A 22,955-nucleotide genomic window follows, 5' to 3' on the forward strand; every position below is an offset into this window, starting at 1 on the left:
TTTTTAAATTCTATGTTATACATATTTAAAAAGACATGAATAGGCAAAAACAAGTGTTTTTTTGTTTCAACAAATTATTCTCAACTATGTTATAAAAGATATACCAAAACGATTTGATATACCATTTTAAGTTTTAGATCTGTTTGATGATCATATTATTATGAATTGGCATAAACGCCATTATGTTATATTTGGTTTTTCTTAGTAATCTCTGCCACAAAAGCTAAACAAAACAAAACGATTTAAGCATGGCATGATACCAGCAAGATTGTACCAAGAAGTGTTATTTATTTTCTTATTAATAAGTTCATCACACTATTTACAATTTGTACACAAGGCAATTCAAAGTGATTCACAGTTGTATAAAAAACAATAATGCTTATGCTCATAATAATAATAATATTCATTAATTATTATAATATTATAATAATTAATTACATAAAAAACAAATGATGTAGTAAAATACTTTCAGTTGGAATATGACAGCTATGTAACGTTCTGTTTATGCCTGTGTCCTTTCAGATTATGTATGCATACCCGGTTTTACGAAGTACCTCTGAGGGTCGACTCCTTATGGGGCCAACTGAGGAGGCCAATAGGAGGAAGATCGTGTTGGCAGGGAGGGCCAGGTGTAAGGAGGAGGTCCTGGCTGAGGCCACTGCCTTTTTGAGGCAGAATGGAGGGAATCCTGGAGACCAGTTCCTGGTTCTGGCTCACTGCAAGATCCAGTTTGGGAAACACCAGGGTCAGAGGTTCCTGTGGCTGCTGGAGAACTCACTGGGGTATGCCTGCTATCTGGTCAGCAGCATTTTGGGGGAGGAGGAGAGGGACAACCCGCTGTCGGACAACAAACACCTGTTCCTCAGATACACCTCGCAGATCAGGGAGGTAGGCGAGGCTGTAGAGGTGTATCAGAAAAAAACAGGCCATGCTGCAGGAGGCCCAGAGGACAGGAGACTCTGGATGTCTGATGGTGGAGTTTGGGGATTTTAAGGGTAGGTCAATGAAGGAGGTGTATGAGGACCCAAGCAAGGAGGCCCAGGCTCTCATCACCTACCTGAAGAAGGGAAAGGCCAGGCCTAACACCAATATGGCCCTTTTCAAAGCATACGTGCTGAAGAGGCAGGCTCTAGCCCACGTGCCCACCACCACTGTGCCCACTGCATCTGTCCTCACTTCTGCTGTGCCCACTGCCACTATGTCTGTTCCTCCTCCACCTACTGCCACTAAAAAGAGACACACAAAAGATTTTGTCTCCAGCCAAACCCTGTAAGTGGGTAAGTTTTTTCTTTTTTCTCCAGCCACTGCAGGCTCGAGAGGCCCTGCTCCTGCCCCGGCTCGTGCTACTGCCCCTGCTCCTGCCCCTTATCCTGCTCCTCCAGCATTGTGGACCCCTGGCCAGGTGTCCCAGTCGCCTGCAGAGCTTCCTGTCCACTGGAAAGAGCAACTCCCATCTTTCCAGCAAGGCTTTCAACCCCTGTCCCTCTGCACCAGGACCATCCTCACTACAGCCACCCACAGGACTGCAGCGCCCTGCCCAGCCTCCTCTGCAGTCTCCTCCTCTGCACCCTGCCCAGCCTCCTCTGCAGTCTCCTCCTCTGCGCCCTGCCCAGCCTCCTCAGCAGTCTCCTCCTCTGCGCCCTGCCCAGCCTCCTCTGCAGTCTCCTCCTCTGCGCCCTGCTCAGCCTCCTCTGCAGTCTCCTCCACAGCCTTCTGTCCAGCCAAGTGCTGCCTCTGCTCCTGCAACATCAACTGGGTCCAGTGTTGCAGACCAGGCTCCTGTAAGTAAGCTTCTCATTATTCGTGTGCAGGTCCTGCAGCGTGATTTCCAATGACCACAAAAAAAGAGGCCGCATTTCCTCTGTGCTGGAAACTTTGCACTGGCTACCTTTTAATTGTTGATTTAATCAAAAAATTGCGCTTTAAGCCATGGAAGCTGAAATGTTTTCGGCCCGACAGCAGCAGGGAGGATGTATGTTTCGGCTCGTTGGTCTAGGGGTATGATTCTCGCTTAGGGTGCGAGAGGTCCCGGGTTCAAATCCCGGACGAGACCATTATTCGGCTTTGCTTTTAATCTCTTCAGCCTTATTAGGGCAACCAGGATATTTCTGAGCAATTGGGGATAAAATGTGCCAGAGAGAGGCTTGTTAGCTCAGTTGGTTAGAGCGTGGTGCTAATAACGCCAAGGCTGCGGGTTCGATCCCCGTACGGGCCAATCATTTTCTCTCTGGGACCTTCGCTCTGCTCTTCTCGAAAATGACGGGCGGTCTCCCATACATGCATGCTGGCCAAACCGCACAAGTACCTGGCCGAAATAGCTCAGTTGGGAGAGCGTTAGACTGAAGATCTAAAGGTCCCTGGTTCAATCCCGGGTTTCGGCAGAGGAACAACCTCCCCCTCTTTTAGTCTACCTGATTCCACCTCTCAGACAGCCAGTTAGCAGGGTGTGTTGGTTCCATGGTGTAATGGTTAGCACTCTGGGCTTTGAATCCAGCGATCCGAGTTCAAATCTCGGTGGAACCTTTTTAGGATCTTTGCGGAAGGGAGGGGAAAAACAGAGGTGATGCGCAACTGCTGACATGGCGGTGAAATTGGCACTCTCAAACCGAGTCGGAATTGGGGAAACATGGGCTTAAAAAGGGAATCCTGGAGACCAGTTCCTGGTTCTGGCTCACTGCAAGATCCAGTTTGGGAAACACCAGGGTCAGAGGTTCCTGTGGCTGCTGGAGAACTCACTGGGGTATGCCTGCTATCTGGTCAGCAGCATTTTGGGGGAGGAGGAGAGGGACAACCCGCTGTCGGACAACAAACAGCGCCCTGCCCAGCCTCCTCTGCAGTCTCCTCCTCTGCACCCTGCCCAGCCTCCTCTGCAGTCTCCTCCTCTGCGCCCTGCCCAGCCTCCTCTGCAGTCTCCTCCTCTGCGCCCTGCCCAGCCTCCTCTGCAGTCTCCTCCTCTGCGCCCTGCTCAGCCTCCTCTGCAGTCTCCTCCACAGCCTTCTGTCCAGCCAAGTGCTGCCTCTGCTCCTGCAACATCAACTGGGTCCAGTGTTGCAGACCAGGCTCCTGTAAGTAAGCTTCTCATTATTTGTGTGCAGGTCCTGCAGCGTGATTTCCAATGACCATAAAAAAAGAGGCCGCATTTCCTCTGTGCTGGAAACTTTGCACTGGCTACCTTTTAATTGTTGATTTAATCAAAAAATTGCGCTTTAAGCCATGGAAGCTGAAATGTTTTCGGCCCGACAGCAGCAGGGAGGATGTATGTTTCGGCTCGTTGGTCTAGGGGTATGATTCTCGCTTAGGGTGCGAGAGGTCCTGGGTTCAAATCCCGGACGAGCCCATTATTCAGCTTTGCTTTTAATCTCTTCAGCCTTATTAGGGCAACCAGGATATTTCTGAGCAATTGGGGATAAAATGTGCCAGAGAGAGGCTGGTTAGCTCAGTTGGTTAGAGCGTGGCGCTAATAACGCCAAGGCTGCGAGTTCGATCCCCGTACGGGCCAATCATTTTCTCTCTGGGACCTTCGCTCTGCTCTTCTCGAAAATGACGGGCGGTCTCCCATACATCCATGCTGGCCAAACCGCACAAGTACCTGGCCGAAATAGCTCAGTTGGGAGAGCGTTAGACTGAAGATCTAAAGGTCCCTGGTTCAATCCCGGGTTCCGGCAGAGGAACAACCTCCCCCTCTTTTAGTCTACCTGATTCCACCTCTCAGATACCCCTTTTCCACCAAAGCATTTTGAGAGCCGGTTCGGAGCCGGTGCCTACTCGCGAACCGGTTCTTTGTGTTTCGACAGCCAAAGAACCGGTTCTCGGCCAGGAAAACTGGTTCCAAAGCGGCACCAACTCTTTGCTGGACTAGAACCAGAGAACCGTTCTTTTACCACCGTGTCATGCTTACGTCGGGGGCTGGGGGCGGGTTTAGATGTGTCCTAAACATATTTTATGACCGCAAAGCCAGGAGAAACATTTGCAGAAACACGATGTAGTCCACCATTGTAATTATTATGCTTGAAGTTGGCGCAAGCGTTTCTAGCTTTTTTTAAATTTTATTTTTTTATTGAAAACATTATGTAAGCAAAGAAGAAAACAGTCAAAACATAGAACAAATAAACGGAAAGAAAAAAGACACAAGACAGAGGTACATAACTAATCAGAAATGATTACATATCAAAGGAAAAGATTAAAAGACTTACTTATTTCAATTGTTTTTAAAGCCTTCATGGTACACAAGTTAGAGATAATCCCAAAATAATGTACTTGCTAGCGTTTCTGTATGGCGACGTACACAGTGACGTAACGACGTCGTTCGCTGGGCGCTCTAGTCAGTGGGAAAACAAACCGGTTCTGAGAAGGTTCGCAAGTTGAACCAACTCCGAACTAACTTTGAACCAGCACCAGTTCCGAACCAGTTCTTTTTTGGTGGAAAAGGGGTAAGACAGCCAGTTAGCAGGGTGTGTTGGTTCCATGGTGTAATGGTTAGCACTCTGGGCTTTGAATCCAGCGATCCGAGTTCAAATCTCGGTGGAACCTTTTTAGGATCTTTGCGGAAGGGAGGGGAAAAACAGAGGTGATGCGCAACTGCTGACGTGGCGGTGAAATTGGCACTCTTAAACCGAGTCGGAATTGGGGAAACATGGGCTTAAAAAGCAAAGGCTTCTTTCGCTCCTTGCTATCGGGGTTCTGGACTGAATGACTTAAATCTCTGTACCTCATGGGAAAAGTTGACACACGCCGAGGTTCCATGGTGTAAGGGTTAGCACTCTGGGCTCTGAATCCAGTGATCCGAATTCAAATCTCGGTGGGACCTTCATTTGCCAGGCTAAACAGCACAAGTACCTGGCCGAAATAGCTCAGTTGGGAGAGTGTTAGACTGAAGATCTAAAGGTCCCTGGTTCAATCTCGGGTTTCGGCAGAGGAACCACGCCCGCCTCCTTTAGGCTACCTGATTCCACCTAGCCTCATCGCTATCTCCCTCTCAGACAAACAGCTGGGAGGGTGTGTTGGTTCCATGGTGTAATGGTTAGCACTCTGGGCTTTGAATCCAGCGATCCGAGTTCAAATCTCGGTAGAACCTTTTTAGGTTCTTCGCGGAAGGGAGGGAAAAAACAGAGGTGATGCGCAACTGCTGACGTGGCGGTGAAATTGGCACTCTCAAACCGAGTCGGAATTGGGGAAACATAGGGTGCTTCTCAATATCCCTCCTCGTCTCCTCGTTCCTCTGTCCTCCATCCTATGACCCGGAAACCGATCGAGCTCAGCCATCTTGAAGGACATCTCAATTCTCTAATTCAGCGTTTCCCAAACGGGGTGCCGCGGCACCCTGGGGTGCCTTCTGGCGAGAGCAGGGGTGCCGTGTAAAAACTCCATTAAACATTTTTAAATTGCTAAAATGTGTAAAAAAAATAATAATAAATGTATCATCATTCTCGCATCGTCTAATAACAACAAATAATGCACACAAATTTATAATAAAAAATGCAACTCATAAGTTTTCCGCGTTCGTTGAATTGCGGGGGTTCCTCATGATTTCATTCTCGTGCTTCATTCCCAGCGTCCACACATAAAGCTGCCTCTTTTTCATGGCTTGTTGCGCTTACGGTCAAATACACACGAACCATTGTCACAACGTCCGTCTTGCCGCATATTTACAAACACATCGGTTATGTCCGTACTGCTGTCAACGGTAACGCGTGCGATTAATGTTTTTCAGTTTTACGCGTTAAAAAAGATTTAAACACAATTAACGCAGCACCCGTTTTTTCTGTCATCCTTTGGCTAGCCTTACATTATATAATCACGTTCTTATTCATGCAAATGCTTTTAAACCATGCAACCGCGAAAAGACAAAAGAGAACGCGCTGTCTGTGAATGTCCTGCTGACACAGGACGACGCGCATCGCGTGCCAGAATCGACTTCTCTTTCGTGCTTGAACGAATAATAACACACAGTTATGACAAAATGTCCGTTTTGTTGAGTATCCTCATGAGAGCAGTCTTAAATTAGTTAAAATCTTAAATTAGAGTTGTGAGAAGATGGGACGCGTGTGAGATAAACAAGTGCAGCAGTGACAACAGAATCAAAGAACAGGTAACAGAGAAAATTACTCACTGCTCTTGACTAAAGAACGCTTGTAGCTTTAATAAGGATTCATCTATATTTAATTTATTATTTATGCAGTGAAGACTGTAAAGTGTTTGATAACTTTATTCAATTTCTGTGTATTTCCTGACATCAGTAGCAGTATTGGTATCAGTGATACTGGGCTTCATTCATAAAAAAGATGCCATTAAACAATTATTTAAAATATACTGTCTTTATGTTGTTTATACATTAATTTGGAGATTAACTGTGAAATTATTACATTATAAAATATATTAAAAACAAGCTATCTTGTGCAATTATAACAAAATTATCCCAATATAAAAACACAAATAGGCCTACACTGAGTGAGCAAACATTTAGGTGAGATTTGCAATGGTAATTGAGCAATGTTTTGCTGAATTATGAATAAAAGCCTTAATTAAATATGTCATCATGTAAAGTCATCTCTGCAGAAGAAATTAATGATTTCCTAGACTTTAAATGGATGGACAAAAAAATTGATAATATTAAAAAATATCTATATGACAGTAGGCCTATATACGGCAGTTATTCCCTGTGGTATTGAAAATCAATACATTTCAAGGTATAGTATCAAAGTAGTATCGTGACAACACTAGTGTAGGGTGCCACAATTTTTTTTAAATTTTCAAAGGGTGCCTCGACTGAAAAAAGTTTGGGAAACACTGCTCTAATTGCACCTCGAGGAGTGAGGAGGCTTTCAGAGGAGTCATGAGCGAGGATACACAGTTGTATCCTATGCGGAAGTGTTTTATTGACTAAACGTGAAGCACGTATACATTCTCCTCCCCCTTCACATCGGTCACAATCTGTTTTAAAGTATACTTTACCTTTGCAGTTTATATAAACCACACATTACACATATTTCAACAGGGTATCTTGCTTTATTATTATTTATTATGAATTTCTTAAATAAACAAACTGCAACAACATGAGGGCAGATCCTTTGAGCGCTGCTGATGACGCTATGAAGTGACGCTCGAGTGATCAAGTATTCCAATGTATAAAAAAGCTTTCATTCGATTCCTCCATCCTCATTTTTGTCATTCATTACATTATTTTGAGCACAAGAAGATATTTTACTAAAACCTTTAAAAAAAAGTTTAATTCATATATGTTATACTATACTATGTTATACACGAGTATACATATTTATGTTATCTTTTTAAATACTATGTTATACATATTTAAAAAGACATGAATAGGCAAAAACAAGTGTTTTTTTGTTTCAACAAATGATTCTCAACTACGTTATAAAAGATATACCAAAACGATTTGATATACCATTTTAAGTTTTAGATCTGTTTGATGATCATATTATTATGAATTGTCATAAACGCCTTTATGTTATATTTGGTGTTTCTTAGTAATCTCTGCCACAAAAGCTAAACAAAACAAAACGATTTAAGCAGGGCATGATACCAGCAAGATTGTACCAAGAAGTGTTATTTATTTTCTTATTAATAAGTTCATCACACTATTTACAATTTGTACACAAGGCAATTCAAAGTGATTCACAGTTGTCTAAAAAACAATAATGCTTATGCTCATAATAATAATAATCATTAATTATTATAATATTATAATAATTTATTACATAAAAAGCAAATGCTGTAGTAAAATACTTTCAGTTGGAATATGACAGCTATGTAACGTTCTGTTTATGCCTGTGTCCTTTCAGATTATGTATGCATACCCGGTTTTACGAAGAACCTCTGAGGGTCGACTCCTTATGGGGCCAACTGAGGAGGCCAATAGGAGGGAGATCGTGTTGGCAGATAGGGCCAGGTGTAAGGAGGAGGTCCTGGCTGAGGCCACTGCCTTTGTGAGGCAGAATGGAGGGAATCCTGGAGACCAGTACCTGGTTCTGGCTCACTGCAAGATCCAGTTTGGGAAACACCAGGGTCAGAGGTTCCTGTGGCTGCTGGAGAACTCACTGGGGTATGCCTGCTATCTGGTCAGCAGCATTTTGGGGGAGGAGGAGAGGGACAACCCGCTGTCGGCCAACAAACACCTGTTCCTCAGATACACCTCGCAGATCAGGGAGGTAGACGAGGCTGTGGAGGTGTATCAGAAAAAACAGGCCATGCTGCAGGAGGCCGAGAGGACAGGAGACTCTGGATGTCTGATGGTGGAGTTTGGGGATTTTAAGGGTAGGTCAATGAAGGAGGTGTATGAGGACCCAAGCAAGGAGGCCCAGGCTCTCATCACCTACCTGAAGAAGGCAAAGGCCAGGCCTAACACCAATATGGCCCTTTTCAAAGCATACGTGCTGAAGAGGCAGGCTCCAGCCCACGTGCCCACCACCACTGTGCCCACTGCATCTGTCCTCACTGCTGCTGTGCCCACTGCCACTGTGTCTGTTCCTCCTCCACCTACTGCCACTAAGAACAGGCCACTGCTGGCGACCAATGTGAAGGCCCTGTTGGCGCGGGGGAAGCATTTATCTGCTTCACAGCTGGCACAGAAGATTTTGTCCTCAGCCAAACCCTGTAAGTGATTTGCAAGCTTTAAAATCATTACAGTATATATTATGCAGTATATATGTCTAACGAAAATACGTGTTCAACAGCTGCAGGACCACGTGTACCACCTGCGTCTGAGTCCGCAGCCCGGAGACAGCTCTTTACATGTGGTGAGTATCACTTAACGCATACAAGTGTGTTGGTGACATGTGCTTAGTGTTTTATGTTATTTTACAGACTCTGCTGCTACGGATTTTTTTGAGGAGGAAGATGACCTGGAGATGGCAACTGTAGCCTCACAAGCTGAGGAACAACTTCCTCAAGGTATGTAAATCTTAAACAATATTTTACAAACAATTACAAATAAAACAAAACAGTCTTTTTTAAATGACATATTATTTTATTTCACAACACAGATGTAGCGACAATGAGTCTTACATTAAATTAGCTCAAATTATATATAGGGAATTTAATAATTAATCATGAATGATTAATATATTGCACATTACAGTTAAATTATCGAAGCTGAAAATAGATCGATTGTATATATGAATGATCACCATAATGGGTTATGGTTCGTCATTAATATATCAATAGTCTTATTACAGATTGATTATATGAGATAACCTTAAATGGAATTAATTTAGTTATCGAACAATCTGTTTGTCCAGCAAACGGCCGTAATATTAACATCAATTTTCAACAAAAATTATCTCTTTCTTATAATTCCAAACAAGCTATTTTCTGGCCAGGAAAAATCACCTTCTTGTTATTATAAAATTTAGGTTACTGAAATAGCAACGAAATGTAAAGCTTTGTAGCTAAAGGGTCGAACACTTCATTGACTTTGTAAAAATGAGCACTTTAGACAATTAGCAATCAAGAATATAATGGTTTTAATAAAAAGAACCTTACCTACTTGCCACGGAATAGGTGGTTTTCGGACACCTCTAGTGGGCGATAGAGAGCATATTGCCCCCTGACCCCCCCCCCCCCCCCCTGCTCCTGTGGCTTACTTTTGACCAATCAGCGACCGCTATTATTAATCGATCATTATTTATTCATAAACAGTGTTTGTTTTTAGACAATTAAACATGCCAATAAAGCTAGCTAGCGTGTAATAGCACACGTTTTCTTCTGTACATGTGAACCTGCAACTTTACCATGATATACAGTAAAAAACATGCCACTACTGTCAAGATAATTAGCCGACCGCTAATTAAGCTATATCCTCCTTAAACCATTTTTTTGTTGTTGTTAATTTAGTATTTTTTTGTGTCATTCATTACATTATTTTGACCACAAGAAGATTTTTACTAAAACCTTTAAAAAAAAAGTTTAATTCATATATGTTATACTATACTATGTTATACACCAGTATACATATTTATGTTATCTTTTTAAATACTATGTTATACATATTTAAAAAGACATGAATAGGCAAAAACAAGTGTTTTTTTGTTTCAACAAATGATTCTCAACTACGTTATAAAAGATATACCAAAACGATTTGATATACCATTTTAAGTTTTAGATCTGTTTGATGATCATATTATTATGAATTGTCATAAACGCCTTTATGTTATATTTGGTGTTTCTTAGTAATCTCTGCCACAAAAGCTAAACAAAACAAAACGATTTAAGCAGGGCATGATACCAGAAAGATTGTACCAAGAAGTGTTATTTATTTTCTTATTAATAAGTTCATCACACTATTTACAATTTGTACACAAGGCAATTCAAAGTGATTCACAGTTGTATAAAAAACAATAATGCTTATGCTCATAATAATAATAATAATATTCATTAATTATTATAATATTATAATAATTCATTACATAAAAAACAAATGATGTAGTAAAATACTTTCAGTTGGAATATGACAGCTATGTAACGTTCTGTTTATGCCTGTGTCCTTTCAGATTATGTATGCATACCCGGTTTTACGAAGAACCTCTGAGGGTCGATTCCTCACTGCTGCTGTGCCCACTGCCACTGTGTCTGTTCCTCCTCCACCTACTGCCACTAAGAACAGGCCACTGCTGGCGACCAATGTGAAGGCCCTGTTGGCGCGGGGGAAGCATTTATCTGCTTCACAGCTGGCACAAAAAATTTTGTCTCCAGCCAAACCCTGTAAGTGGGTACGTTTTTTTCTTTTTTCTCCAGCCACTGCAGGCTCGAGAGGCCCTGCTCCTGCCCCGGCTCGTGCTACTGCCCCTGCTCCTGCCCCTTATCCTGCTCCTCCAGCATTGTGGACCCCTGGCCAGGTGTACCAGTCACCTGCAGAGCTTCCTGTCCACTGGAAAGAGCAACTCCCATCTTTCCAGCAAGGCCTTCAACCCCTGTCCCTCTGCACCAGGACCATCCTCACTACAGCCACCCACAGGACTGCAGCGCCCTGCCCAGCCTCCTCTGCAGTCTCCTCCTCTGCGCCCTGCCCAGCCTCCTCTGCAGTCTCCTCCTCTGCACCCTGCCCAGCCTCCTCTGCAGTCTCCTGCTCTGCGCTCTGCCCAGCCTCCTCTGCAGTCTCCTCCTCTGCGCCCTGCTCAGCCTCCTCTGCAGTCTCCTCCACAGCCTTCTGTCCAGCCAAGTGCTGCCTCTGCTCCTGCAACATCAACTGGGTCCAGTGTTGCAGACCAGGCTCCTGTAAGTAAGCTTCTCATTATTCGTGTGCAGGTCCTGCAGCGTGATTTCCAATGACCACAAAAAAAGAGGCCGCATTTCCTCTGTGCTGGAAACTTTGCACCGGCTACCTTTTAATTGTAGATTTAATCAAAAAATTGCGCTTTAAGCCATGGAAGCTGAAATGTTTCCGGCCTAGCAGCAGTAACCAGGATGTACGTTTCGGCTCGTTGGTCTAGGGGTATGATTCTCGCTTAGGGTGCGAGAGGTCCCGGGTTCAAATCCCGGACGAGCCCATTATTAGGCTTTGCTTTTAATCTCTTCAGCCTGATTAGGGCAACCAGGATATTTCTGAGAAATTGGGGATAAAATGAGCCAGAGAGAGGCCGGTTAGCTCAGTTGGTTAGAGCGTGGTGCTAATAACGCCAAGGTCGCGGGTTCGGTCCCCGTACGGGCCACTCATTTTCTCTCTGGGACCTTCGCTCTGCTCTTCTCGAAAATGACGGGCGGTCTCCCAGAGATCCCTGCTGGCTAAACCATACAAGTACCTGGCCGAAATAGCTCAGTTGGGAGAGCGTTAGAGTGAAGATCTAAAGGTCCCTGGTTCAATCCCTGGTTCAATCCCGGGTTTCGGCAGAGGAACCATGTCTGCCTCTTTTAGTCTACCTGATTCCACCTAGCCTCATCGCTATCTGCCTCTCAAACAGCCATCTAGCAGAGTGTGTTGGTTCCATGGTGTAATGGTTAGCACTCTGGGCTTTGAATCCAGCAATCCGAGTTCAAATCTCGGTGGAACCTTTTTAGGTTCTTTGCGGAAGGGAGGGAAAAAACAGAGGTGATGCGCAACTGGTGACATGGCAGTGAAATTGACACTCTCAAACCGAGTCGGAATTGGGGAAACATGGGCTTAAAAAGCAAAGGCTTCATTTGCTCCTTGCTATCGTGCTTCAGGACTCAATGACTTAAATCTCTGCTGCTCATGGGAAAAGTTGACACACGCCAAGGTTCCATGGTGTAATGGTTAGCACTCTGGGCTTTGAATCCAGTGATCCGAGTTCAAATCTCGGTGGGAGCTGCTTTTGCCAGGAATGTGTGCAGTACCTCGTTCGAAAAAACTTTTTCGGCAGCACTGAGCCGCAAGAGCTCATCTAGGTAGTGCCCCTTGAAGGGTGGCGTAAAAAGGATGGACAGCACTGGAGAATGCAGGCATCGATCCCGCTACCTCTCGCATGCTAAGCAAGCGCTCTACCATTTGAGCTAATTCCCCTCGATGATGGAGAGAAGGTGTCCATCGCTCTCAAAGACAAAGACGAGGCGCGATCCCTAGCACGTGTGCAGGTGCTGTAGCGTGATTTCCAATGACCACAAAAAAACAGGCCGAATTTCCTCTGTGCTGGCAACTTTGCACTGGCTACCTTTTAATTGTAGATTTAATGAAAAAATTGCGCTTTGAATCCAGCGATCCGAGTTCAAATCTCGGTGGAACCTTTTTAGGTTATTTGCGGAAGGGAGGGAAAAAACAGAGGTGATGCGCAACTGCTGACGTGGCGGTGAAATTGGCACTCTCAAACCGAGTCGGAATTGGGGAAACATGGGCTTAAAAAGCAAAGGCTTCATTTGCTCCTTGCTATCGTGCTTCTGGACTCAATGACTTAAATCCTTGCTATCGTGCTTCTGGACTCAATGACTTAAATCTCTGCTGCTCATGGGAAAAGTTGACACACGCCAAGGTTCCATGTTGTAATGGTTAGCACTCTGGGCTCTGAATCTAGCGATCCGAGTTCAAATCTCGGTGGGAACTGCTTTTGCCAGGAATCTGTGCAGTACCTCGTTCGAAAAAACTTTTTCGGCAGCACTGAGCTGCAAGAGCTCATCTAGGTAGTGCCCCTTGAAGGGGGGGCGTAAAAAGGATGGACATGAACATGAAGTGTTTTTTTGTTTCAACAAATGATTCTCGACTATGTTATAAAAGATATACCAAAACGATTTGATATACCATTTTAAGTTTTAGATCTGTTTGATGATCATATTATTATGAATTGGCATAAACGCCTTTATGTTATATTTGGTGTTTCTTAGTAATCTCTGCCACAAAAGCTAAACAAAACAAAACGATTTAAGCATGGCATGATACCAGCAAGATTGTACCAAGAAGTGTTATTTATTTTCTTATTAATAAGTTCATCACACTATTTACAATTTGTACACAAGGCAATTCAAAGTGATTCACAGTTGTATAAAAAACAATAATGCTTATGCTCATAATAATAATAATAATAATATTCATTAATTATTATAATATTATAATAATTAATTACATAAAAAACAAATGATGTAGTAAAATACTTTCAGTTGGAATATGACAGCTATGTAACGTTCTGTTTATGCCTGTGTCCTTTCAGATTATGTATGCATACCCGGTTTTACGAAGAACCTCTGAGGGTCGACTCCTTATGGGGCCAACTGAGGAGGCCAATAGGAGGAAGATCGTGTTGGCAGGGAGGGCCAGGTGTAAGGAGGAGGTCCTGGCTGAGGCCACTGCCTTTTTGAGGCAGAATGGAGGGAATCCTGGAGACCAGTTCCTGGTTCTGGCTCACTGCAAGATCCAGTTTGGGAAACACCAGGGTCAGAGGTTCCTGTGGCTGCTGAAGAACTCACTGGGGTATGCCTGCTATCTGGTCAGCAGCATTTTGGGGGAGGAGGAGAGGGACAACCCGCTGTCGGACAACAAACACCTGTTCCTCAGATACACCTCGCAGATCAGGGAGGTAGGCGAGGCTGTAGAGGTGTATCAGAAAAAAACAGGCCATGCTGCAGGAGGCCCAGAGGACAGGAGACTCTGGATGTCTGATGGTGGAGTTTGGGGATTTTAAGGGTAGGTCAATGAAGGAGGTGTATGAGGACCCAAGCAAGGAGGCCCAGGCTCTCATCACCTACCTGAAGAAGGGAAAGGCCAGGCCTAACACCAATATGGCCCTTTTCAAAGCATACGTGCTGAAGAGGCAGGCTCTAGCCCACGTGCCCACCACCACTGTGCCTACTGCATCTGTCCTCACTTCTGCTGTGCCCACTGCCACTATGTCTGTTCCTCCTCCACCTACTGCCACTAAAAAGAGACACACAAAAGATTTTGTCTCCAGCCAAACCCTGTAAGTGGGTAAGTTTTTTCTTTTTTCTCCAGCCACTGCAGGCTCGAGAGGCCCTGCTCCTGCCCCGGCTCGTGCTACTGCCCCTGCTCCTGCCCCTTATCCTGCTCCTCCAGCATTGTGGACCCCTGGCCAGGTGTCCCAGTCTCCTGCAGAGCTTCCTGTCCACTGGAAAGAGCAACTCCCATCTTTCCAGCAAGGCTTTCAACCCCTGTCCCTCTGCACCAGGACCATCCTCACTACAGCCACCCACAGGACTGCAGCGCCCTGCCCAGCCTCCTCTGCAGTCTCCTCCTCTGCACCCTGCCCAGCCTCCTCTGCAGTCTCCTCCTCTGCGCCCTGCCCAGCCTCCTCTGCAGTCTCCTCCTCTGCGCCCTGCCCAGCCTCCTCTGCAGTCTCCTCCTCTGCGCCCTGCTCAGCCTCCTCTGCAGTCTCCTCCACAGCCTTCTGTCCAGCCAAGTGCTGCCTCTGCTCCTGCAACATCAACTGGGTCCAGTGTTGCAGACCAGGCTCCTGTAAGTAAGCTTCTCATTATTCGTGTGCAGGTCCTGCAGCGTGATTTCCAATGACCACAAAAAAAGAGGCCGCATTTCCTCTGTGCTGGAAACTTTGCACCGGCTACCTTTTAATTGTAGATTTAATCTACAATTAACACTCTCAAACCGAGTCGGAATTGGGGAAACATGGGCTTAAAAAGCAAAGGCTTCATTTGCTCCTTGCTATCGTGCTTCAGGACTCAATGACTTAAATCTCTGCTGCTCATGGGAAAAGTTGACACACGCCAAGGTTCCATGGTGTAATGGTTAGCACTCTGGGCTTTGAATCCAGCGATCCGAGTTCAAATCTCGGTGGGACCTGCTTTTGCCAGGAATGTGTGCAGTACCTCGTTCGAAAAAACTTTTTCGGCAGCACTGAGCCGCAAGAGCTCATCTAGGTAGTGCCCCTTGAAGGGGGGCGTAAAAAGGATGGACAGCACTGGAGAATGAAGGCATCGATCCCGCTACCTCTCGCATGCTAAGCAAGCGCTCTACCATTTGAGCTAATTCCCCTCGATGATGGAGAGAAGGTGTCCATCGCTCTCAAAGACAAAGACGAGGCGCGATCCCTAGCACGTGTGCAGGTGCTGTAGCGTGATTTCCAATGACCACAAAAAAACAGGCCGAATTTCCTCTGTGCTGGCAACTTTGCACTGGCTACCTTTTAATTGTAGATTTAATGAAAAAATTGCGCTTTGAATCCAGCGATCCGAGTTCAAATCTCGGTGGAACCTTTTTAGGTTCTTTGCGGAAGGGAGGGAAAAAACAGAGGTGATGCGCAACTGCTGACGTGGCGGTGAAATTGGCACTCTCAAACCGAGTCGGAATTGGGGAAACATGGGCTTAAAAAGCAAAGGCTTCATTTGCTCCTTGCTATCGTGCTTCTGGACTCAATGACTTAAATCCTTGCTATCGTGCTTCTGGACTCAATGACTTAAATCTCTGCTGCTCATGGGAAAAGTTGACACACGCCAAGGTTCCATGGTGTAATGGTTAGCACTCTGGGCTCTGAATCTAGCGATCCGAGTTCAAATCTCGGTGGGAACTGCTTTTGCCAGGAATCTGTGCAGTACCTCGTTTCAAAAAAACTTTTTCGGCAGCACTGAGCCGCAAGAGCTCATCTAGGTAGTGCCCCTTGAAGGGGGGCGTAAAAAGGATGGACAGCACTGGAGAATGCAGGCATCGATCCCACTACCTCTCGCTTGCGCCTACTGCTTCCTACCAATTGAGCCAAAGTAAGCCCACGTGAGCCAATCGTGTTTCTCTGCTGTGGCTTACTTTTGACCAATCACGTTCTCTCCTGTGGCTTACTTTTGACCAATCGTGTTTCTCTCCTGTGGCTTACTTTTGACCAATCGCCTTTCTCTCCTGTGGCTTACTTTTGACCAATCGCGTTTCTCTCCTGGCTCTGCTCCTGTGGCTTACTTTTGAACAATCGGCGACCGCTATTATTATCGTCATCTTTGCAATCTTTGCAGCATGGACATGCATGCTGGCTAAACCGCACAAGTACCTGGCCGAAATAGCTCAGTTGGGAGAGCGTTAGACTGAAGATCTAAAGGTCCCTGGTTCAATCCCGGGTATCGGCAGAGGAACAACCTCCCCCTATTTTAGTCTACCTGATTCCACCTCTCAGACAGCCAGTTAGCAGGGTGTGTTGGTTCCATGGTGTAATGGTTAGCACTCTGGGCTTTGAATCCAGCGATCCGAGTTCAAATCTCGGTGGAACCTTTTTAGGATCTTTGCGGAAGGGAGGGGAAAAACAGAGGTGATGCACAACTGCTGACGTGGCGGTGAAATTGGCACTCTCAAACCGAGTCGGAATTGGGGAAACATGGGCTTAAAAAGCAAAGGCTTATTTTGCTCCTTGCTATCGCGGTTCTGGACTGAATGACTTAAATCTCTGCACCTCATGGGAAAAGTTGACACACGCCGAGGTTCCATGGTGTAAGGGTTAGCACTCTGGGCTCTGAATCCAGTGATCCGAATTCAAATCTTGGTGAGACCTTCATTTGCCAGGCTAAACAGCCCAAGTACCTGGTCGAAATATCTCAGTTGGGAGAGTGTTAGACTGAAGATCTAAAGGTCTCTGGTTCAATCTCGGGTTTTGGCAGAGGAACCACGCCCGCCTCCTTTAGGCTACCTGATTCCACCTAGCCTCATCGCTATCTGCCTCTCAGACAGACAGCTGGGAGGGTGTGTTGGTTCCATGGTGTAATGGTTAGCACTCTGGGCTTTGAATCCAGCGATCCGAGTTCAAATCTCGGTAGAACCTTTTTAGGTTCTTCGCGGAAGGGAGGGAAAAAACAGAGGTGATGCGCAACTGCTGACGTGGCGGTGAAATTGGCACTCTCAAACCGAGTCGGAATTGGGGAAACATAGGGTGCTTCTCAATATCCCTCCTCGTCTCCTCGTTCCTCTGTCCTCCATCCTATGACCCGGAAACCGATCGAGCTCAGCCATCTTGAAGGACATCTCAATTCTCTAATTGCACCTCGAGGAGTGAGGAGGCTTTCAGAGGAGTCATGAGCGAGGATACACAGTTGTATCCTATGCGGAAGTGTTTTATTGACTAAACGTGACGCACGTATACATTCTCCTCCCCCTTCACATCGGTCACAATCTGTTTTAAAGTATACTTTACCTTTGCAGTCTATATAAACCACACATTACACATATTTCAACAGGGTATCTTGCTTTATTATTATTTATTATGAATTTCTTAAATAAACAAACTGCAACAACATGAGGGCAGATCCTTTGAGCGCTGCTGATGACGCTATGAAGTGACGCTCGAGTGATCAAGTATTCCAATGTATAAAAAAGCTTTCATTCGATTCCTCCATCCTCATTTTTGTCATTCATTACATTATTTTGAGCACAAGAAGATATTTTACTAAAACCTTTAAAAAAAAGTTTAATTCATATATGTTATACTATACTATGTTATACACCAGTATACATATTTATGTTATCTTTTTAAATTCTATGTTATACATATTTAAAAAGACATGAATAGGCAAAAACAAGTGTTTTTTTGTTTCAACAAATGATTCTCAACTATGTTATAAAAGATATACCAAAACGATTTGATATACCATTTTAAGTTTTAGATCTGTTTGATGATCATATTATTATGAATTGGCATAAACGCCTTTATGTTATATTTGGGTTTTCTTAGTAATCTCTGCCACAAAAGCTAAACAAAACAAAACGATTTAAGCATGGCATGATACCAGCAAGATTGTACCAAGAAGTGTTATTTATTTTCTTATTAATAAGTTCATCACACTATTTACAATTTGTACACAAGGCAATTCAAAGTGATTCACAGTTGTATAAAAAACAATAATGCTTATGCTCATAATAATAATAATCATTAATTATTATAATATTATAATAATTAATTACATAAAAAACAAATGATGTAGTAAAATACTTTCAGTTGGAATATGACAGCTATGTAACGTTCTGTTTATGCCTGTGTCCTTTCAGATTATGTATGCATACCCGGTTTTACAAAGAACCTCTGAGGGTCGACTCCTTATGGGGCCAACTGAGGAGGCCAATAGGAGGAAGATCGTGTTGGCAGGGAGGGCCAGGTGTAAGGAGGAGGTCCTGGCTGAGGCCACTGCCTTTTTGAGGCAGAATGGAGGGAATCCTGGAGACCAGTTCCTGGTTCTGGCTCACTGCAAGATCCAGTTTGGGAAACACCAGGGTCAGAGGTTCCTGTGGCTGCTGGAGAACTCACTGGGGTATGCCTGCTATCTGGTCAGCAGCATTTTGGGGGAGGAGGAGAGGGACAACCCGCTGTCGGACAACAAACACCTGTTCCTCAGATACACCTCGCAGATCAGGGAGGTAGGCGAGGCTGTAGAGGTGTATCAGAAAAAAAACAGGCCATGCTGCAGGAGGCCCAGAGGACAGGAGACTCTGGATGTCTGATGGTGGAGTTTGGGGATTTTAAGGGTAGGTCAATGAAGGAGGTGTATGAGGACCCAAGCAAGGAGGCCCAGGCTCTCATCACCTACCTGAAGAAGGCAAAGGCCAGGCCTAACACCAATATGGCCCTTTTCAAAGCATACGTGCTGAAGAGGCAGGCTCTAGCCCACGTGCCCACCACCACTGTGCCCACTGCATCTGTCCTCACTTCTGCTGTGCCCACTGCCACTGTGTCTGTTCCTCCTCCACCTACTGCCACTAAAAAGAGACACACAAAAGATTTTGTCTCCAGCCAAACCCTGTAAGTGGGTAAGTTTTTTCTTTTTTCTCCAGGCACTGCAGGCTCGAGAGGCCCTGCTCCTGCCCCGGCTCGTGCTACTGCCCCTGTTCCTGCCCCTTATCCTGCTCCTCCAGCATTGTGGACCCCTGGCCAGGTGTCCCAGTCGCCTGCAGAGCTTCCTGTCCACTGGAAAGAGCAACTCCCACCTTTCCAGCAAGGCTTTCAACCCCTGTCCCTCTGCACCAGGACCATCCTCACTACAGCCACCCACAGGACTGCAGCGCCCTGCCCAGCCTCCTCTGCAGTCTCCTCCTCTGCACCCTGCCCAGCCTCCTCTGCAGTCTCCTCCTCTGCGCCCTGCCCAGCCTCCTCTGCAGTCTCCTCCTCTGCGCCCTGCCCAGCCTCCTCTGCAGTCTCCTCCTCTGCGCCCTGCTCAGCCTCCTCTGCAGTCTCCTCCACAGCCTTCTGTCCAGCCAAGTGCTGCCTCTGCTCCTGCAACATCAACTGGGTCCAGTGTTGCAGACCAGGCTCCTGTAAGTAAGCTTCTCATTATTCGTGTGCAGGTCCTGCAGCGTGATTTCCAATGACCACAAAAAAAGAGGCCGCATTTCCTCTGTGCTGGAAACTTTGCACCGGCTACCTTTTAATTGTAGATTTAATCTACAATTAACACTCTCAAACCGAGTCGGAATTGGGGAAACATGGGCTTAAAAAGCAAAGGCTTCATTTGCTCCTTGCTATCGTGCTTCAGGACTCAATGACTTAAATCTCTGCTGCTCATGGGAAAAGTTGACACACGCCAAGGTTCCATGGTGTAATGGTTAGCACTCTGGGCTTTGAATCCAGCGATCCGAGTTCAAATCTCGGTGGGACCTGCTTTTGCCAGGAATGTGTGCAGTACCTCGTTCGAAAAAACTTTTTCGGCAGCACTGAGCCGCAAGAGCTCATCTAGGTAGTGCCCCTTGAAGGGGGGCGTAAAAAGGATGGAAAGCACTGGAGAATGAAGGCATCGATCCCGCTACCTCTCGCATGCTAAGCAAGCGCTCTACCATTTGAGCTAATTCCCCTCGATGATGGAGAGAAGGTGTCCATCGCTCTCAAAGACAAAGACGAGGCGCGATCCCTAGCACGTGTGCAGGTGCTGTAGCGTGATTTCCAATGACCACAAAAAAACAGGCCGAATTTCCTCTGTGCTGGCAACTTTGCACTGGCTACCTTTTAATTGTAGATTTAATGAAAAAATTGCGCTTTGAATCCAGCGATCCGAGTTCAAATCTCGGTGGAACCTTTTTAGGTTCTTTGCGGAAGGGAGGGAAAAAACAGAGGTGATGCGCAACTGCTGACGTGGCGGTGAAATTGGCACTCTCAAACCGAGTCGGAATTGGGGAAACATGGGCTTAAAAAGCAAAGGCTTCATTTGCTCCTTGCTATCGTGCTTCTGGACTCAATGACTTAAATCCTTGCTATCGTGCTTCTGGACTCAATGACTTAAATCTCTGCTGCTCATGGGAAAAGTTGACACACGCCAAGGTTCCATGGTGTAATGGTTAGCACTCTGGGCTCTGAATCTAGCGATCCGAGTTCAAATCTCGGTGGGAACTGCTTTTGCCAGGAATCTGTGCAGTACCTCGTTTCAAAAAAACTTTTTCGGCAGCACTGAGCCGCAAGAGCTCATCTAGGTAGTGCCCCTTGAAGGGGGGCGTAAAAAGGATGGACAGCACTGGAGAATGCAGGCATCGATCCCACTACCTCTCGCTTGCGCCTACTGCTTCCTACCAATTGAGCCAAAGTAAGCCCACGTGAGCCAATCGTGTTTCTCTGCTGTGGCTTACTTTTGACCAATCACGTTCTCTCCTGTGGCTTACTTTTGACCAATCGTGTTTCTCTCCTGTGGCTTACTTTTGACCAATCGCCTTTCTCTCCTGTGGCTTACTTTTGACCAATCGCGTTTCTCTCCTGGCTCTGCTCCTGTGGCTTACTTTTGAACAATCGGCGACCGCTATTATTATCGTCATCTTTGCAATCTTTGCAGCATGGACATGCATGCTGGCTAAACCGCACAAGTACCTGGCCGAAATAGCTCAGTTGGGAGAGCGTTAGACTGAAGATCTAAAGGTCCCTGGTTCAATCCCGGGTATCGGCAGAGGAACAACCTCCCCCTATTTTAGTCTACCTGATTCCACCTCTCAGACAGCCAGTTAGCAGGGTGTGTTGGTTCCATGGTGTAATGGTTAGCACTCTGGGCTTTGAATCCAGCGATCCGAGTTCAAATCTCGGTGGAACCTTTTTAGGATCTTTGCGGAAGGGAGGGGAAAAACAGAGGTGATGCACAACTGCTGACGTGGCGGTGAAATTGGCACTCTCAAACCGAGTCGGAATTGGGGAAACATGGGCTTAAAAAGCAAAGGCTTATTTTGCTCCTTGCTATCGCGGTTCTGGACTGAATGACTTAAATCTCTGCACCTCATGGGAAAAGTTGACACACGCCGAGGTTCCATGGTGTAAGGGTTAGCACTCTGGGCTCTGAATCCAGTGATCCGAATTCAAATCTTGGTGAGACCTTCATTTGCCAGGCTAAACAGCCCAAGTACCTGGTCGAAATATCTCAGTTGGGAGAGTGTTAGACTGAAGATCTAAAGGTCTCTGGTTCAATCTCGGGTTTTGGCAGAGGAACCACGCCCGCCTCCTTTAGGCTACCTGATTCCACCTAGCCTCATCGCTATCTGCCTCTCAGACAGACAGCTGGGAGGGTGTGTTGGTTCCATGGTGTAATGGTTAGCACTCTGGGCTTTGAATCCAGCGATCCGAGTTCAAATCTCGGTAGAACCTTTTTAGGTTCTTCGCGGAAGGGAGGGAAAAAACAGAGGTGATGCGCAACTGCTGACGTGGCGGTGAAATTGGCACTCTCAAACCGAGTCGGAATTGGGGAAACATAGGGTGCTTCTCAATATCCCTCCTCGTCTCCTCGTTCCTCTGTCCTCCATCCTATGACCCGGAAACCGATCGAGCTCAGCCATCTTGAAGGACATCTCAATTCTCTAATTGCACCTCGAGGAGTGAGGAGGCTTTCAGAGGAGTCATGAGCGAGGATACACAGTTGTATCCTATGCGGAAGTGTTTTATTGACTAAACGTGACGCACGTATACATTCTCCTCCCCCTTCACATCGGTCACAATCTGTTTTAAAGTATACTTTACCTTTGCAGTCTATATAAACCACACATTACACATATTTCAACAGGGTATCTTGCTTTATTATTATTTATTATGAATTTCTTAAATAAACAAACTGCAACAACATGAGGGCAGATCCTTTGAGCGCTGCTGATGACGCTATGAAGTGACGCTCGAGTGATCAAGTATTCCAATGTATAAAAAAGCTTTCATTCGATTCCTCCATCCTCATTTTTGTCATTCATTACATTATTTTGAGCACAAGAAGATATTTTACTAAAACCTTTAAAAAAAAGTTTAATTCATATATGTTATACTATACTATGTTATACACCAGTATACATATTTATGTTATCTTTTTAAATTCTATGTTATACATATTTAAAAAGACATGAATAGGCAAAAACAAGTGTTTTTTTGTTTCAACAAATGATTCTCAACTATGTTATAAAAGATATACCAAAACGATTTGATATACCATTTTAAGTTTTAGATCTGTTTGATGATCATATTATTATGAATTGGCATAAACGCCTTTATGTTATATTTGGGTTTTCTTAGTAATCTCTGCCACAAAAGCTAAACAAAACAAAACGATTTAAGCATGGCATGATACCAGCAAGATTGTACCAAGAAGTGTTATTTATTTTCTTATTAATAAGTTCATCA

At 45.3% G+C, this 22,955-nt stretch overlaps 22 non-coding genes across 22 annotated transcripts; all 22 read left to right on the forward strand.

Annotated features, from left to right (window-relative positions):
* The first annotated feature begins 1,981 nt into the window (after nt 1-1,981).
* trnap-agg (transfer RNA proline (anticodon AGG)) lies at nt 1,982-2,054 on the forward strand. The gene has a single exon. It is a non-coding gene; the product is annotated as a tRNA-Pro (tRNA).
* Nucleotides 2,055-2,141: 87 nt separating this feature from the next.
* trnai-aau (transfer RNA isoleucine (anticodon AAU)) lies at nt 2,142-2,215 on the forward strand. The gene has a single exon. It is a non-coding gene; the product is annotated as a tRNA-Ile (tRNA).
* A 93-nt stretch (nt 2,216-2,308) lies between these two features.
* Nucleotides 2,309-2,381, forward strand: trnaf-gaa (transfer RNA phenylalanine (anticodon GAA)). The gene has a single exon. It is a non-coding gene; the product is annotated as a tRNA-Phe (tRNA).
* Nucleotides 2,382-2,451: 70 nt separating this feature from the next.
* Nucleotides 2,452-2,523, forward strand: trnaq-uug (transfer RNA glutamine (anticodon UUG)). Its single transcript has one exon. It is a non-coding gene; the product is annotated as a tRNA-Gln (tRNA).
* A 742-nt stretch (nt 2,524-3,265) lies between these two features.
* On the forward strand, nt 3,266-3,337 carry trnap-agg (transfer RNA proline (anticodon AGG)). Its single transcript has one exon. It is a non-coding gene; the product is annotated as a tRNA-Pro (tRNA).
* An 88-nt stretch (nt 3,338-3,425) lies between these two features.
* Nucleotides 3,426-3,499, forward strand: trnai-aau (transfer RNA isoleucine (anticodon AAU)). The gene has a single exon. It is a non-coding gene; the product is annotated as a tRNA-Ile (tRNA).
* Nucleotides 3,500-3,592: 93 nt separating this feature from the next.
* trnaf-gaa (transfer RNA phenylalanine (anticodon GAA)) lies at nt 3,593-3,665 on the forward strand. Its single transcript has one exon. It is a non-coding gene; the product is annotated as a tRNA-Phe (tRNA).
* A 793-nt stretch (nt 3,666-4,458) lies between these two features.
* On the forward strand, nt 4,459-4,530 carry trnaq-uug (transfer RNA glutamine (anticodon UUG)). The gene has a single exon. It is a non-coding gene; the product is annotated as a tRNA-Gln (tRNA).
* A 309-nt stretch (nt 4,531-4,839) lies between these two features.
* Nucleotides 4,840-4,912, forward strand: trnaf-gaa (transfer RNA phenylalanine (anticodon GAA)). Its single transcript has one exon. It is a non-coding gene; the product is annotated as a tRNA-Phe (tRNA).
* Nucleotides 4,913-5,002: 90 nt separating this feature from the next.
* trnaq-uug (transfer RNA glutamine (anticodon UUG)) lies at nt 5,003-5,074 on the forward strand. The gene has a single exon. It is a non-coding gene; the product is annotated as a tRNA-Gln (tRNA).
* A 6,358-nt stretch (nt 5,075-11,432) lies between these two features.
* On the forward strand, nt 11,433-11,504 carry trnap-agg (transfer RNA proline (anticodon AGG)). The gene has a single exon. It is a non-coding gene; the product is annotated as a tRNA-Pro (tRNA).
* An 88-nt stretch (nt 11,505-11,592) lies between these two features.
* On the forward strand, nt 11,593-11,666 carry trnai-aau (transfer RNA isoleucine (anticodon AAU)). The gene has a single exon. It is a non-coding gene; the product is annotated as a tRNA-Ile (tRNA).
* A 268-nt stretch (nt 11,667-11,934) lies between these two features.
* On the forward strand, nt 11,935-12,006 carry trnaq-uug (transfer RNA glutamine (anticodon UUG)). Its single transcript has one exon. It is a non-coding gene; the product is annotated as a tRNA-Gln (tRNA).
* Nucleotides 12,007-12,211: 205 nt separating this feature from the next.
* Nucleotides 12,212-12,283, forward strand: trnaq-uug (transfer RNA glutamine (anticodon UUG)). Its single transcript has one exon. It is a non-coding gene; the product is annotated as a tRNA-Gln (tRNA).
* Nucleotides 12,284-15,139: 2,856 nt separating this feature from the next.
* Nucleotides 15,140-15,211, forward strand: trnaq-uug (transfer RNA glutamine (anticodon UUG)). Its single transcript has one exon. It is a non-coding gene; the product is annotated as a tRNA-Gln (tRNA).
* A 1,195-nt stretch (nt 15,212-16,406) lies between these two features.
* trnaf-gaa (transfer RNA phenylalanine (anticodon GAA)) lies at nt 16,407-16,479 on the forward strand. Its single transcript has one exon. It is a non-coding gene; the product is annotated as a tRNA-Phe (tRNA).
* Nucleotides 16,480-16,549: 70 nt separating this feature from the next.
* Nucleotides 16,550-16,621, forward strand: trnaq-uug (transfer RNA glutamine (anticodon UUG)). The gene has a single exon. It is a non-coding gene; the product is annotated as a tRNA-Gln (tRNA).
* Nucleotides 16,622-17,093: 472 nt separating this feature from the next.
* trnaq-uug (transfer RNA glutamine (anticodon UUG)) lies at nt 17,094-17,165 on the forward strand. The gene has a single exon. It is a non-coding gene; the product is annotated as a tRNA-Gln (tRNA).
* A 2,750-nt stretch (nt 17,166-19,915) lies between these two features.
* trnaq-uug (transfer RNA glutamine (anticodon UUG)) lies at nt 19,916-19,987 on the forward strand. The gene has a single exon. It is a non-coding gene; the product is annotated as a tRNA-Gln (tRNA).
* Nucleotides 19,988-21,182: 1,195 nt separating this feature from the next.
* On the forward strand, nt 21,183-21,255 carry trnaf-gaa (transfer RNA phenylalanine (anticodon GAA)). The gene has a single exon. It is a non-coding gene; the product is annotated as a tRNA-Phe (tRNA).
* Nucleotides 21,256-21,325: 70 nt separating this feature from the next.
* On the forward strand, nt 21,326-21,397 carry trnaq-uug (transfer RNA glutamine (anticodon UUG)). Its single transcript has one exon. It is a non-coding gene; the product is annotated as a tRNA-Gln (tRNA).
* A 472-nt stretch (nt 21,398-21,869) lies between these two features.
* trnaq-uug (transfer RNA glutamine (anticodon UUG)) lies at nt 21,870-21,941 on the forward strand. The gene has a single exon. It is a non-coding gene; the product is annotated as a tRNA-Gln (tRNA).
* Nucleotides 21,942-22,955: the final 1,014 nt, after the last annotated feature.

The sequence above is a fragment of the Siphateles boraxobius genome, unplaced genomic scaffold (genome assembly GCF_051911475.1).
Source record: "Siphateles boraxobius isolate OS27281-9 unplaced genomic scaffold, OSU_SipBor_1 116, whole genome shotgun sequence".
NCBI classification, from domain to species: domain Eukaryota; kingdom Metazoa; phylum Chordata; class Actinopteri; order Cypriniformes; family Leuciscidae; genus Siphateles; species Siphateles boraxobius.